This window comes from Ctenocephalides felis, unplaced genomic scaffold (assembly GCF_003426905.1).
Source record: "Ctenocephalides felis isolate EL2017-DRISC unplaced genomic scaffold, ASM342690v1 CF-g0.4_SCAFFOLD_01886, whole genome shotgun sequence".
In the NCBI taxonomy this organism is placed as follows: domain Eukaryota; kingdom Metazoa; phylum Arthropoda; class Insecta; order Siphonaptera; family Pulicidae; genus Ctenocephalides; species Ctenocephalides felis.
In genome coordinates, this window is record NW_020538040.1 from 83,796,156 (window position 1) to 83,812,342 (window position 16,187).

Consider the following 16,187-nt stretch of genomic DNA (forward strand, 5'->3'; position numbering starts at 1 on the left):
GAGTGAAACCGAACGTCACACAGAACTTCCATTTGATAGCAGACGAGCAACTCGGACGCGTAAATCAAACGTGCGTGCGCATCACAATACACTTGTACAGCGTTGCCAGACTTGCTTTCTTTTCCAGTTATGATCTTGTTCAGTTAGAAGTTTCAAAAGTTAGAAGTTGCAATAAGACACATTTTCTTGGATGAGTCATCCAAGCGATTCTAACAAAAAAAATATTTGCGATAGACAAAGATTTCAATTTGACCTATTCCACGATATGCCATTTAAACAAAAATAGAACCAACTAGCTGTAAGTGGAATTCTGTCTTAAGGCAATTAGGGCATCGTGCCTTAAGGCAAATTGCTGGAACTTCCCGTAACGCAATTCAAAATTCGAGTAATTAAAAATAATCAATAATAATAATCAATAAAAGTTGATCAATGATTTGAAACTTTTAATAGAATTTTGAACCATATTAAATTATTCTCTCTTAAATCATTTATTTTAAAATAGTTGGGAAATTCTGAACTTTTTTTCAAAGCTATCGTACTGCTTTAACTGCATAAAGACGAAATATCGAAGCGCGTAAGCGCCGCGTCACCGTCTAACGCGTAAACATTGGTACGGAATCCATAGGAATGTAAACAAAATTTATACTTATTGTTAAAATCTCTATAAAATATCTGATAATTTGATGTGCATATGTCTAATGTTCATTTTTGACCGCCAAATGGCTCATTTTTTTACTTTTTCCTCCATATCTCCAAAGTCGTTGAACCTGCCTTTTCAAAAATTTGAACAGTTCTTCATTTAGTCAATACAAATAAAATGTTTTTTGAATTATTCAAATCGGACGATCCGTTCTTTTAAAAACTGAGTTACTGTTTTCGGCACTTTTTGCCCCGTATCATCGGAACGGCTAGATCTGCCTTCGCCAAAAACAAATCAGCACGTCTCGTTATCAATACGAATCGAATGTTTTAATTATTCAAATCTATTGATCCGTGTTCCCGAAATCATCGACGAAAATTTGTATCCGAACATACATACATACACGCACACACACACACACACACACACATCCATTTTTTCTAAGGTATGCCAAAATGTTCAGAAGGTTTTGAAACGTAAAGATCTATAAAAATTTTCATTTTCGATTTTTTTGCGATTACTATAACTTGCCCTACGGGAAGTTAAAAATTGTTCATTGGACAATTCGTCACTTAATGATAAATCAATACAATAATAACATACTTTTGAGATTTCATTCTGACTAGAATTTTTGTTTTGAAGAATTTATAAAAATCTATAAAATCATATGATAGTTATCACTTCAGTTGTAAACTCGTATATATATATTTTGTATGATTATAAAAAACAAATTTCTTTTAAGAATTTATTATTACACGTTTCGCCTATAATCGTAGCCTTCATTCGGTAGAAACTATACATAAAATTAAAAAACTAAAACAATTGAATTACAAAAATAATAAATATAAAAATTTGTTAATCTTAGTGTTAAAAACGGAAAATTCAATAATCCATGATATCACGATATGGTAAATCAGGATTAGTGTTTTTAACACTAAGATTAACAAATCATTAGTACTTTTTATCTTTATGATTTTTTGAATTCAATTGTTTTAGTTTTTAAATTTTATTTTTAGTTTCCACGAAATGAATGCCGTAACGTATGGATGTAAAAATTAAAAATTATTAATTTAAATTATTAAAAGAAATTTGTTTTTCATTGATGATAAGCCCGATTACTAGACTTAGTTAACACACATATATATATACTCGTATATATATATGTATATATATATATATATATATATATATATATATATATATATACATGTGTGTATACGTGTTTATATTAAAACTGAAAGATCAAGAAAAAACGCACATGGGTAGATATACTACCTGCGCTGGTCTCAAAAACAGGTTTTGTTATTTTCGCCCCATGCAAAAGCGCTTTAGCACATATAGAGTTCACTTAATTCAAACATATATTATGAAGATGATTTATACTGTATCAATTTCTAGTAATATGTAATACCTTACTTCACTAATATTATCCGAATATTTTCTTTATAATTTGAATGGCTAATCCTAATCGCCGAACTATCAATTCTGTGAACGCTTGTTATAAACGTTTCTGTTACATTCAAAGTAAAATAAAAACATTAAAACTACAAAAAAATTAATTAAGATATCCAAGCTGCTATATATGTACAAGAATTTGCTTTTCTGCTTATCCTATTTAAAATTCTATACCATAGACATAGCATTAGTAATTATATACCATAGATATAGCGTTTAATAATAGCTGAGCAATTGGTTACTGTAATATAATATTTGTTAAAATAGTTTGAATATTAATAATACATTAAATTATTAAAAAAAAATTAATCGAAAGATAACAAAAGCTCTTCTATATAATATCTTACACAACATGGGAACATAAAAGCACTCATACCATACGAACAATCGCATACATGCTCGCGCATAAACATAAGTCAACCGAGAACTATTTTTTTTATTAAACACAGACCGGTCCATGACATTCAATACCAACCAAATGTATATGCACGAGTAGAAGGAAAAGACGACAACACGAACAACACCATACAATATATAAATTCGAATTTAAAAGTATTAAAACTTTCATTTTTCTAATACATCATTATCCTTGTAAAAACACTACGGATTTAACAATTTCAACATCAAAAGGTTAAATTTAACGACCATCTGAGTCGAATGATTAAGCAAACAATTTATATATTCACATAAATTCTACTTTGTATTTCAAAAATATTGGGTTAAAGACAGCCTTTAAAATCGTACATTCGCACTGTCATATACTCAAATCGTATCAAAGTTAATGATTTCTGTTTTTATCGTACTACTTTCAATATTAATATTAGTAATTTCTATTGATTTCAGTAATTGCTCTTATATTATATACATACGATTAACTAAATATATAAATATAAATTTAAATTAAAATTAACTGAATATTATATAAGAAACGATCCAGCCGTTACGGGACAAAAAGTTCCACAAATACTAATACAGTTTTTGAGAGAACGGAGCATCCAATTTCAATGATTCAAAAAATATTTTACAATCAAACTATACAAATCTTGACAAAATGAACAACTGATTAAATTTTGGAAAGGCAGGTCCAGCGGTTTTGTAGACCCAATAAAAAAGTACAAAAATGGCATTTGGCGGTATAAAAGGATCATTAGACACATGCACATCAAACTTTCAGATATTTTGGAAAGATTTTAACTTTTTGGGAACTGCTGTCCACCTGAGTGGGCAAACATATTCTGTGAGGCACAGGCTATTTTATAAACAATGACTAGGTTTGCATCCAAATGTTGAATAAATTATATATAGCAGTGATAAACAGTATTGTATTTTGAAAATAATACAAGTTATTTTAGTAGTACTTTTAGCCTTTTTTCTTTGCTATATAGTTTTTTTTTTAATATTTAAAACGACCGAGGCAACAAAAAAATTAACAAATATACTGACTAATCAGGGGCATATTCTAAATATGAAAGAAAGAAAAAGGGATTGTATTGTCTGTTCTGACAGAAAAGCACCAGAAGGAAGGCGGCGAACAACATTTAATTGTAAAACATGTCAAAATCAACCAGCTATGCATTTTGGAAATTGTTTTGAACGTCACCATTCTTTATAAAATGATCAAAAATGAATTAATATTATAAATGTGTGTCTTTCAATGACCACAATTTTTTATTACAGAAATTGCGTAACATACACAATGAAATCAAGTTTACAGCCGGTACAGTAGATTGTTTTAAAATCGGTGCCGTCCCGTAAGGGTTAAGAATAAGTACAAATTTTGTTTACATTTCTATGAGTTCCGTATGTAATGTTTATCCGTTAGCCTGCGACACGACACCTAAAAAGATTATTCAAAAAGTATTTTTTTTAAATATATTGAAAAAACAAAGATTGGAAAAAAATCAAAGTTTTAAATTTTCAGTTTTTTCAAAGCTTTTTTAAAAAAAATATTTAAAAAAAATTATATTTTTTAAAAATTAAGGCACAATGCCATTAGAACAATATGATAGACGTTCATTTGAATAATATATGAACATAATATAAAACTTGAAGTAATATAAAAAATTGCACTTCGTTCCAGCGGTGAAAAGTTTTTCGCTTCTATAGCTAAGACAAAAGTCTCTATTAGTAATTATAAAAGGCTGCGTTCAAGAACAGCACAAAGCATTTAGAACTAAAAGCTCCAGACGTTTAGGAAAATTCATTATGCACATGGACACCATAAATTTCTACCTCTGATATTCAAGTAATCATATGGCTACATTTTTCCTTATTGCTTTCTTAAAGCGTAAAAATAAAATACATTTACATTTAATACTAGTGCATTTCGGGATTAATAACGTTGATTGAACTACGTTTCCCAACTTTTTCTCAAAAAGTTCTGTATCAATGTTTATCAGTTGGACTAAATTTCAGCGGTTTTGAAGATCCAACAGAAAACGTACAAAAAAATGCCATTTGGCGGTCAAAAATGATAATCAGATATACGAGGTGTGTTCAAAAAGTACCCGGAATTACTAATAATTAAATTTCGCGGGTCTGGAGTGTCTGATTGTCAAATTTTTTTTTATTGTGTTGGTATACATGCCCCTAAAGTATGATGACATTTTCAGCTATATTCACTGTTTACTTTGTCTGTGGTAGTCGCTAAGGTTCGACGTGTTTTTCTGAGCTCGGCGATTTTTACAATGGAAGAATTGAAAAGTCAAAGAATTTGTATTAAATTTTGCGTAAAAAATGAAATAAAGTGTTGCAAAGTGCAAAAATTCACCAGATATGGCTCCGTGTGACTTTTTCCTATTCCCAAAGTTGAAGAGACCCATGAAAGGACGGCGGTTTTCCTCGATTGAAGAAAATCGCTGAGAGTGCTCAAGGACATATCAAAAAGTGAATATCAAGGGTGCTTCGAAAATTGGAAAAAACGCTGGCATAAGTGTATTATATCTGGGGGGGACTACTTTGAAGGGGACCACATTAATGTAGACGAATAAATAAATATTTTTTTGAAAAAACGAAAATTCCGGGTACTTTTTGAACAGACCTCGTATGCACATCAAATTATCAGGTATTTTTCCATTACCATTACCATTTTAGAACAAGTAAGAAGTAGTAAGAATTTTGTTTGCATTTCTATGGGTTCCGTACCAATATTCGATATTTCGTCATTGAAACAGCTACGCAGCGCCATCGCAACATTCTAAATTACTTTTTAATTATGTTAAATTTATGTTAAAAAAAACAAGATTTAAAAAAAAAATCATCAAATTAAAACCTCTAAAAAAAATTGCCGTGCACCACTAGTTCTGGTATTAACTTGCGAGTAAAACAATAGAGTCGCTTTAAAGTTTCCCAACATCTAGCTCGCTGGATTGCCATTGCATCATTTAACATTTTGCGTAAGTGATCCTCTCAAGGTTAGTGTGAAATTCTGGCGACGCGCATAAATAAAGCGCGTAAGAGTTCGTGAGTTCGATTTGGGCAACTTAAGAAGTCGAATTTTTAAGATCAGTATGTAACTAGCTGTAAGTGGAATTCTGTCTTAAGGCAATTAGGGCATCGTGCCTTAAGGCAAATTGCTGGAACTTCCCGTACCAAAAATTATTATTTTTTTAAAAACGATTAACATTTTTGAAAAAATTTTACTTTGCAAAAATAAGATTTTTGAGAAACTATAAATTGGACAAAGAATTACTTTTTCTTAAAAAAAAAATTTTTTGAAAAAAAAAAAATTCTGAAAAAAATTTAAAAAAAAAAATTTTTTTTCTTTTGAAAAAAAAAAATGTTTTCTTTATTTTGACATATTTTGGAAGATCTGAACTTTTTTTCAAAGCAATCGTACTGTCGCAACTGCATAGAAACAAAATATAAAGCGCGTAAGCGCCGCGTCGCTGTCTAACGGATAAACATTGGTACGGAACCCATAGGAATGTAAACAAAATTCATACTTATTGTTAAAATCTCTATAAAATATCTGATAATTTGATGTGCATATGTCTAATGATCATTTTTGACCGCAAAATGGCATTTTTTTTTACTTTTTTCGTTAGATCTCCGAAACCGCTAGACCTGCCTTCATGAAAATTTGATCAATTCTTCACCTTGTCAATACAAGTAAAATGTTTTTTGAAATATTAAAATCGGACGCTCCGTTCTCTTAAAAACTGAGTTACCGTTTTCGGCACTTTTTGCCCCGTATCTTCGGAACGGCTAGACCTGCCTTTGCCAAAAACTAATCAGCACGTCTCCTTATCAATACGAATTGATTTTTCTTTAAATTATTCAAATCGGTTGATCCGTGTTCCCGAAATCGTCGACGAAAATTTGTATCCGCACATACATACACACACATACATACACACACACACACACACACACACACACACACACACACACACACATACATCCATTTTTTCTAAGGTATGCCAAAATGTTCAGAAACCTCTGAAACGTAAAGATATATAAAAATTTTCATTTTCGATTTTTTTGCGATTACTATAACTTACCCTACGGGAAGTTAATAAAAGTACATTAAAGTGCAAATCAAACACATCCCGAATCCCACAAAGGGATTTGAACATATACACACTATAGTGTATGATGATAGAGCTATGAGAAACGTGAAATAAACCCGATAAAAAGTTGAACAATTTTAATTAAAATTAAAATCAATAACTAAACTAAAGCTTATTTTATGATATAAACAATTGTTTGTTTTCATTTATAGTATTTTTGATTTATCACCGTTTAGGGGAAAAATAATCACTCATAATACACTAATAGGACAACCCCAAAATAACACCTTAATATCCACGATATCAGAAAAATTTCCTGAAAAAACGCTATTTTTAATGTCACACATATATGGCTGACGTTGCCCTATATTACCTACCAAATCGAGTAGTCAGACATATGCGACTGACATGGCGATTAATCTGTTGATAAAAGGAATAAAAATAATATTTACTCGAATATGATATAGAATGCAAAACAACATTTATATTGATACAGTTTATTATTTTCCTTATGTCCTATTGTAATAAGATTTGAAGTAGTAAGTTTTGAACTACGAAGAGAGTTGATAATGTAGTAAAATAGAGTGTAGGATTTTCCACGTTTTGTTGATGAGACGCACCAATATGCTTCTTGCTAAGCCATAGTATTATTAACAACAAAAAAATGTATAATGTTTTGTTGTTTCTCCCACTAACTTGGCAACCAGGTCTGTGTAAGGACGGTATACCTGTTCATTTTACTCACGGTTTGTAGATGGATTCCAGACGCAGGTGTTCGCCTACACCTCCCTGGATGAGTCCTTTCAATAGGCACCGCTATTGAATCCCAAGCTCAACAACAGATTTTGAGAGAGCCGCTACACTTCCTTCGGCAGCCGGTCGGTGAGGATAACTACCTGAATGCAACATTCGTAACACAAACATCCAACTGCATCGTCACAAAAGATTGTGGAGAATACTATTGCCTGTAATCATTGTGTTGTCCCTAACGATTGTGATGATCGAAGACTATTGTTGGATGCACGCAGACGTGCAGAACCTACAATACATTACAGGTATACACATCTATATGTGGCTCCTGTCTAAAGCATGCTCAGCTAGCCTCGTTTTTAAATTCTATTTATCGTTTGTTAAATTGTTAATCATATAATATGCTGACTCGATCCGTTTCGCTGCTTAATGACCTTATTTGTATGAAACCTTCCTAATGACTCTTGCTTGAAGTGTGTGCAAAATAAGCTTGGTTATATACATAATACAATATACTAACTCAAAGTGACCAAGACGGCAACTTGAATAAATTAACTGTACTGTATTTCTCCACTAAAAATGGCAGAAAAATCTATATTATTAACATTATATATTAACGATTTTCATTATTTCACTTGTGAACAGAAGAACTAGGTAGAATTTTTCAGCTCCAAATTATTATGGGAAATATATTTTAACCATCAATGGTTCATAAAATTAAACTTTTCGTGTATGCAAACATACATAAAATTTATAACGCAGATATTTTTACTACTAGGTTTTATTTGGTAAGCTTTTATTCTATCTTTAAATAAATAGCACCCAATATAAAAAAATAACGGCAGCATACAAATACATTGCATATAAAATTGCACCTGACGATACAAAATTATTATTGCAGGGGTGCCAGAGAAAGTAAAACCTTGAGGTTATGATAAAAATAGTTTTATTTTCTTATAATAAAAAGCTCTCAATAAAATTTTCACTGTATTTTAGAAAACTCGTTCGTGATTAATCGCTAATCCATCATTGAAGAATGCTATCACTGGTTCCATGAAATGGTAGTGATTTATGGGATATTTAGAATATCAATGAGCAGGAAAATATGCCGGAAGAACAACGATAATTCCAATCGTCAGGAAGCAGAAAATTATGCGCAAAATCATATATACGTTAAAAAGCGAACGATAATATTAGGAAAGTACGTTTTTTCAAATTTGAAAAATTTACAAACTGAGTATTTTTAATAATTAATTTAAAAAAATATGCCCCACTATATGCTAAGTCAAAAGAAATTATCGTCTCAATATCATTAGCTATAAATGATATATTTTTTATTATCAAATAATTTAGCTAACGTTCCCCTTAATCACTCATAAAATCGAGTTGATATTATTAAAATTGTTGTATTCCATAGATTCGAGTGATGCAGTGTATACATAATATAAGATGTTTTAATAATTAATGATGATTCCAGAATCTACTTGACTTTCATTGAGGTTTTGAGGTTAATGAAATGAAAATGAATAACACGGACGAAAGTATATACATTTATTGCATGAAGCAACTTTCAATATTATGCACTTAGGAATGATCTAATCTGTGCGAGCAAAAGCAACGTGCCAGTAGCAAACACGCAGATCTCGACAAACTTACGCATATTAAAAACACTATACTGCAAATAACGAGCTGGAGAGTAAAAATAATAGCAACTCTAAATGAGTCATGGTCGTCGGCTGTTAGATAATTCCATCATTACGCCATTATTTATATCTATAAAATACACAATATTACAAGAATAGGTGATATGCGCCAGATATCTACATACAAAAAATCAATATTGTCAATTAACACACTTACTGAGTATAATACAACCTTTTATATACGTTTTACGGCTTAATAATTTAGGCTTTATTAGTTTGGGTTTATATTTGTCTATTTATAATAAAGCCTAATTTGGGTTATATTGTATTATGTTTCACGTCTAACTAATTGAAATATTAACGATCTATTTAAATCTTTAAAAACAAGACTATTAGTTAAGCATTTTTAATGCATTACTGAAAGTGCCGCAAAAAAAGATTTCAATTCTTCTTCGAATTAGCTGTCAGTTATGTACTACATACTTTCAAATTGATAATGAAATCTTTATTATCATTTATTTACAATATAATGGAAAATATATAGAGAAAAAAATAATTGAAAACATATCAACAACAACCAATTATAAAAAGTAGCAGAATTTCTAAGCTTCAAATCAAAAGTAAATTCAATCCAAAAATCTCAGTCATATTTTTATATTAAAAACATTGAAACGCAATCAAATGACAAAAGCTGAAAAGAAATTATATACATTAGTAAATTACTACTTCTGAGAAATTAGTATGCTAATATTGATTTATGTGATAAATTCGCCTACTAAAAATACGCATTTCAATATTTAATATGACTTGAATTAAATGAATCATCACGACTAATCTTTACTGCAAAAATTTATTATGATTCATTTACTACATCGACTCGTGCTTTGGTAATCAGCGATTTGCTAATCGACAATCTTTTGGCCTTTCCACTTGTAATGTATAACAAATTTCCAAATATGTAGTGACTTGTTGTGTGATGAATAAATTAAGAAAATTACTACTGAGAACATGTTAATTAAGAATTAAAGCATTAGTTTCAGGGTCGTTATAAGTTATTTTTTTAATAATATACAAATGCTTTTTGTACCTTATTTAGATAAAACAAAAAAAAATGCTATTTACTTACTACCATATTGAATTATTAATACAGTCTTTGGTATAGACTTAAGTGGATAAATAAAAAATGTTTGTTATTTTTCAAGGATTTAACTGAAAATGTATATGGTTTATCAAAGTTACGTACAAATTTTAAATATGAAGCTCAATCAATGCGCCGCGTACTTTTCCCCAATGTAGAAAATCATAAACGGCATACATCAAAGAAAATACTTTAGAGATACATAATTTTACTTCATCAGTAGTGGACATGAATAAATAGGTCCATAGGATTGATTAATGCTTTTAGTTTTTTTTTCAGAAGACAGACCAATTCAAAGCTTGAATGCGTAATTGACAGAAACTCAGAAAGAAACATATATTTAATAAATAGTTATCTGCCCGAAGGCAGGTCCATGGTATGAAAGCATCACAAATCAATGATTTCCTTTCCCTCCCCTGTTTATTATTCCCATTACCATTTTAACACCATTAATCACTTTTTATTCACTCTTATGAATTTTCCTTTCCAAACTTCTGTTTCCAGATTACCTGGTCGTGTGCTTTGTTTTTCAGTTCCATGTATTTTCTCTTCTCGCGTAAGTCATCACATTCTTTTTTTTCCATGGTCCTTTTAGTCCTAATTTACCTTCGACGACGTCATGTAGATGACACTCTTTTTGCAGAATGGGTTCGACCCAGTTTCCTTTCTTTCTGATCATACTCAGTAGAGTTCTTTCTTCGACGACTCTTCTCAGAACTTCATTCATTCATTTGTTACCTTATTTGTCCACTTTATGTTCTCCATTCGTCTCCAGCATCACACTTTAAATCTCTCCAGGTAGTTTTTGTTCTTTTTTTTTGTAAGAGTCCATGTCTCTGATCCGTAAAGAGCTATGCACGTAAAGAGTAGTTATATTGTGAAAGCCAAACCAATTATATCACAACAAATAAAACATATCAAACAGACAACTATCTGACTATGTTCAGTGGAATTCCCAGCTAACTCATCACTGTAGAAATTTATTTTTGACAGAAATAACACTGTATATAACCTTAATCCGGCTTTTCGTTAAAACTATTCATCAGTAGAGTTAGAATAACAATGTATTTAATTTAACTTTTGCAAAATTGCTCTTTTCAACTGAAATTTATGTACTATTTTTTATTGTTTACATATTTTCCAGAGTAAAGGTTCAGATGGTCCTTTTTATCCTATTCACGTGTAAGCTTTAATTGAGGTTATATAAAAAAACTGTTGAATCTATCTCAAAATCAACAATACATCTTATGAAACAATTCAATAACATATACATACTTAAAAATTATATATTAAGGTCTCGTAAACGACAGTGCTCACGCTTAAAAAACTAGCAACAAAGGAAAATACTTTTGTTATTAATTTTCAAGTATTGCCATTTTTGTTCCGATAGCAATGTCGCAAAAATCAAGGTGATGGGTGGTTATACATCTTTTTTCATTTACTTTGCTTGTTTTCGAGTTATCAGTGGTGGACCGTTTTACCCGCGGACTTTTAAGCCATAAATATGCATCAGTTTCGGTAGCTTCCTATGAGAGCTTATTGTAAAAAATCATTGCTTTAATAGAAAATTTGCGTGAGATGAGATAATAGTAATATAAACACGGGCGCGTGCTGGGTGCATGTGTGTGCGTTCATTGTAAGTTATACGGCGGCGTCACCTTGACACGCATAACAAGACAAGCGATCCTAACCCACATCTCTTGAAGAACAAGACGCGATAAGCCCCCCTTAACATATTGACCATTTCAATATAGACAATGTAATTACGATCACTTCAATTGCCGTGAATTAATGTCGCCAAGTCGTTTCGGAAGATACCTTATTACAAAATCGCAAAACCCAACTAAATAGTGACTAATGAGTTAAGCAATGTAGTAAAGACGTACATTCTTATGTCGTTGAATAATAAAGAGATCGTACCCTAAAAAACCGACTGATATCTACAACCTACGATAAATGGTAAAAATCATTAGTATTTGTTTCTCCAAAATAATATTTAAGATTATTTGGCATTTTGACTAAGACAAGTTGCATGAACTTCCAGATATGTGTCCAGATATCGACAAATCTATAAAAATGCAGACTTACTAACTTTTAAAATTATGACGATACAACTTGGAAATTTTGACAAAATAAATTTTAATAACTAAATCACCTTTCATAAGTCTACAATATTTAAGAATGATCGTTAAAATCATCTCGATCATCGTTTCATTAAAATCATCATTTTTCATTTTTAACGATAAATTACGATTACCGACTGATATCATTCAAAAAATTTTTTAATATTGAAAATTTTTGCAGTTTTGGCGTTGTTTCGAGTCCTGGTCATGTTTCATCAAATGGCTTTTGAACTTTTAAAATCCGTTTTTGAGAAAATGTCCACAAAAGGTAAAATTTTGTCTCACATGTATACAGACACACTTATACACACATTCTTTTCAATTTTTAAACGTTTTAGAGTAGTGTTTCCAAACATTTAATGGGTCACGCCATACATTTCTGAATTTCAATTTTATGTTAAACGTTTCTGAAAACATTGTGACCCTCATATAAAATTTTTGACATTTCAAAATGATATTGTATCTTAAGAAATATGAAAGAGTCTATCTAACCACTATTGAATTGTGATCAAAACTTCATAAGTGAAACATGTTATAAAAATTGAAATTGAAATTAATTTCATCACTGTTGTTTCTACACTCATTCAAGTCCATTTCCTTTTTCTAACTTTTTGAAGAAGAGGTTTGTTTTAGCCAGAAAATATGACCTGCTAATTTTATGATTTTTGGGCGTTTGTAGTCATTGCCAGACCAAGACGTTTTCTCAAAAGCGATTGCACCAATTTCAGAAGTTTAAAAGGCATTCGATATATTTCTATAAGAACTCGCGTTGATTATACGTGAACTAATATTATTGATATCTTATTGATTAATTCTATTATATTCAGCTAATCTATTAAATTGCACAAGTATAAGAGAGTCATTGAGTGCATTATTTATTTCCATTAATAACATTCATTATATTTATTTTGATATTAATTGTATTTATTAACACCTGCAAGTATTCAATATAATATATTTAAGAAAAATTATAGTTATAAGCTTAAGAAAAAATATAGGTATATGATATTAAATATCTAAAATATGGAAAATATCTAGAAATTACATTAAAACCACTCAAAGCGAATAGAATAAAATCGCTTTATTTTTTAATTTGGCCCCCTCCCCTGAAATTAAAAATTGCCCTCCTATGGCGCGTGCACCCTACGTTGGGAATTACTGTTTTAGAGAAACTTAAAATGTCGAGAAATTAGCAAGTCGAAATTTCTGGCAAAAATATAAACTTCAGGAAGTTAGAATGTAATAAATAAAATTAGGAATTCAATAGTGTTTAAATATTATTGTAAAAAACTATCCATTGCATCACACGAAAAATTAAAATTAAAAAATGCTTATGTTATGCGCTTTATAGAGAACTACTTCGAAGAGCGTGATTTAATTTCACTAATAATATGAAGTGTATAAAATAAAGGTTGTGAATATAATAAGACCAGTTATGTTACAAATATATTTTTAATTATTATCATAATCAAAATTTCATTAAAAGTAGTATTTCATTAGAAATCTTATTATAAAAACTCACCAGTTAAAAATAAATTTAATAAATAAATATAAATATAAAAATAAGTATAACAATAAAATCTATTTTTTATGAAAATCTTCAAGCAAATATGGCTCAAAAAAATATTTCGATATAATTCATGTCTTTTTTCTGGCTTTAATCCGTAGACATTATAATACATATAATATAATATGTATAAAATCTATGCTTTGATCACATAAGATTTTTGTTTATTCCTAGCGACCATGGCTTACTTACAGTTCATATCGTGCCTATTTTTATGTGTCATTGTCAGAGTCTTGGGCAAATTTTAAGTGTTCCTATTTGTGGGTAGTAAATATAAGCATGCATATATTTTGACAAAACTAAAACTATTAAAACTAACAAGGTTTGCTTCAACAAAATATTCATTATATTTCGATGTAATTCTCCAATAGTGAGGCGACTCAAAAGAAATTGGCCAACAGATACAGTTGAAATTATTTCGCATTCATTTTAGTTTTCTATTTGTAAATCTCTCATTGGAGAGATTACTTAAGCAATGTAATATATATTAATGCGAATGTGTAAATATGCATATGTGTAAGTATTTTTTTTGTATGTTTATTATATTTTGCCAAATACCAATAGTATTTTCGATTGTTGTTAAATAAATATTTAAAAAAAAATTCGATGTGCCACATAGCCGAAAAAAAATAAAGTCAAAAAAGGAGCTTTATGAAAATTAAATATAAAGATGAATTAAGTATTACAGATTGTAAAGGGGTTTTCCTTAAAATCCGATATATCTATGTGTGTGAAAAGAAACCTGAACAAAAGTGACCTGATAGACTTGACTTAAGTAAATAATGGGCAATATAGGCTTAATACTATATAATATACATTGAAGTAGTATATTTACAGTGACTTAACTTTTTAAGTAAACTTTGAATATATGACGTTAATTTATTTGTTAAAAGCGTTAACATATAAAAATACCAAAGATTGAATTTTAATTAGGTCCTATTAATAACTTTGTTAAAACCATTAAAGTTATTGATTTTAAGGGTACGAGGTATATACATATATACCGATATCAATGAATAAACCCTTTGCACTCACAAATTGCGAGATTTATATGAATTCGAAAAAAAATCCATCTTATGAGATCAGGGAACACTAATGGACAAATATAATTAAAATTTCAATATTTCTCCATATAAAACCTGCGAATATGTACTGATAATAGTACAGGTTCAACGTACAACCTATCTATTTATCTTATACAATTCGAAATAGATATAATGCGAATAAAAAGCCCGAAGTAAGTATTTTATATATACAAATTGAAAATTTGATTGATTTTTTCGTCAAATTCGGTGGAGAATAGAGTTCAACTGGGAGATCGTGCAGCGGCGGAGGCGCAGTGCGGCATGGTGTGCTAATGGGAATATAATGCGTTCTTGTAATCGCCGTCATTAGCAAAGAACCAAGAAGGACATTATACCCCGCACAACACCTCCTCGATATACTTAATGTCCTACTTGCTGTCGGGAATACAATAGCTAACTCAACATTATCACAATACACTAATAACCCCCGAAGAATTCGTACTAAATAGATATTTTCCTAATAAATCTAAGTCCTTGACGTATTAAATATTTTATTTATTTATAATTAATTTGGGGCTCACTCGTGGGTCCCGGATTCGAGTAACCTGTTGTCTAGCAGTAGTGACAACGCAAAATGGAAATATACATAGCAATAAGTTTACAAATAAAATAAAACTGTAATAATAAATCTTAACACACAAAGATTAGACAACTGTTTGAGTTGTCATCTGTAAAATCGACGTAGTATTAAGTCAAATTATTAGCCCAACGGCTTATAGAACTTGAGGTTCTGATTGCTATTCAAAAAAATATATATTATTAATTTGATGAATATATTAATACAATATGCTCGTTCTTAGAATTCTAAAAGCCGACAGAAGTAGAATATATAACATGTTACTTTGTAAAATTTGTTACAAGTTATAAATTGAATGAACACCTAGTTTTTGTTTGAATATTTTTATTAAGTTATTGTACTATATATATTTTGAAATATGTGAGTTTGGTGTTGATATATATTTTGATGAGTTATTTAGAATCGGGTAGTAACACCAAGTAAAAAAACTAAAGTAGTTTTGAAATACTTTATTTATCCATACGTTTCGGTCTTCATCGAGACCGTGATTCAGTGGAAAAACTAAAAGATTTTATATGGTGTACGAGGAAAATAATATAAAGTTATAGTACTTATATATAAATACTTACAAAAATTAATTAATATATATATATATATATATATATATATATATATATGTATATATATATATATATATATTTGAATATTCTTGAATTTGATGTTGATATATATGTTTAATTTGAGTTTAATATTTTTAT

At 29.8% G+C, this 16,187-nt stretch overlaps 1 protein-coding gene across 2 annotated transcripts in view; it reads right to left on the reverse strand.

Annotated features, from left to right (window-relative positions):
• The window catches only part of LOC113378728 (protein gustavus), a 443,541-nt gene that overhangs the window by 11,144 nt on the left and 416,210 nt on the right, over positions 1-16,187 (reverse strand). The window lies entirely within an intron of this gene.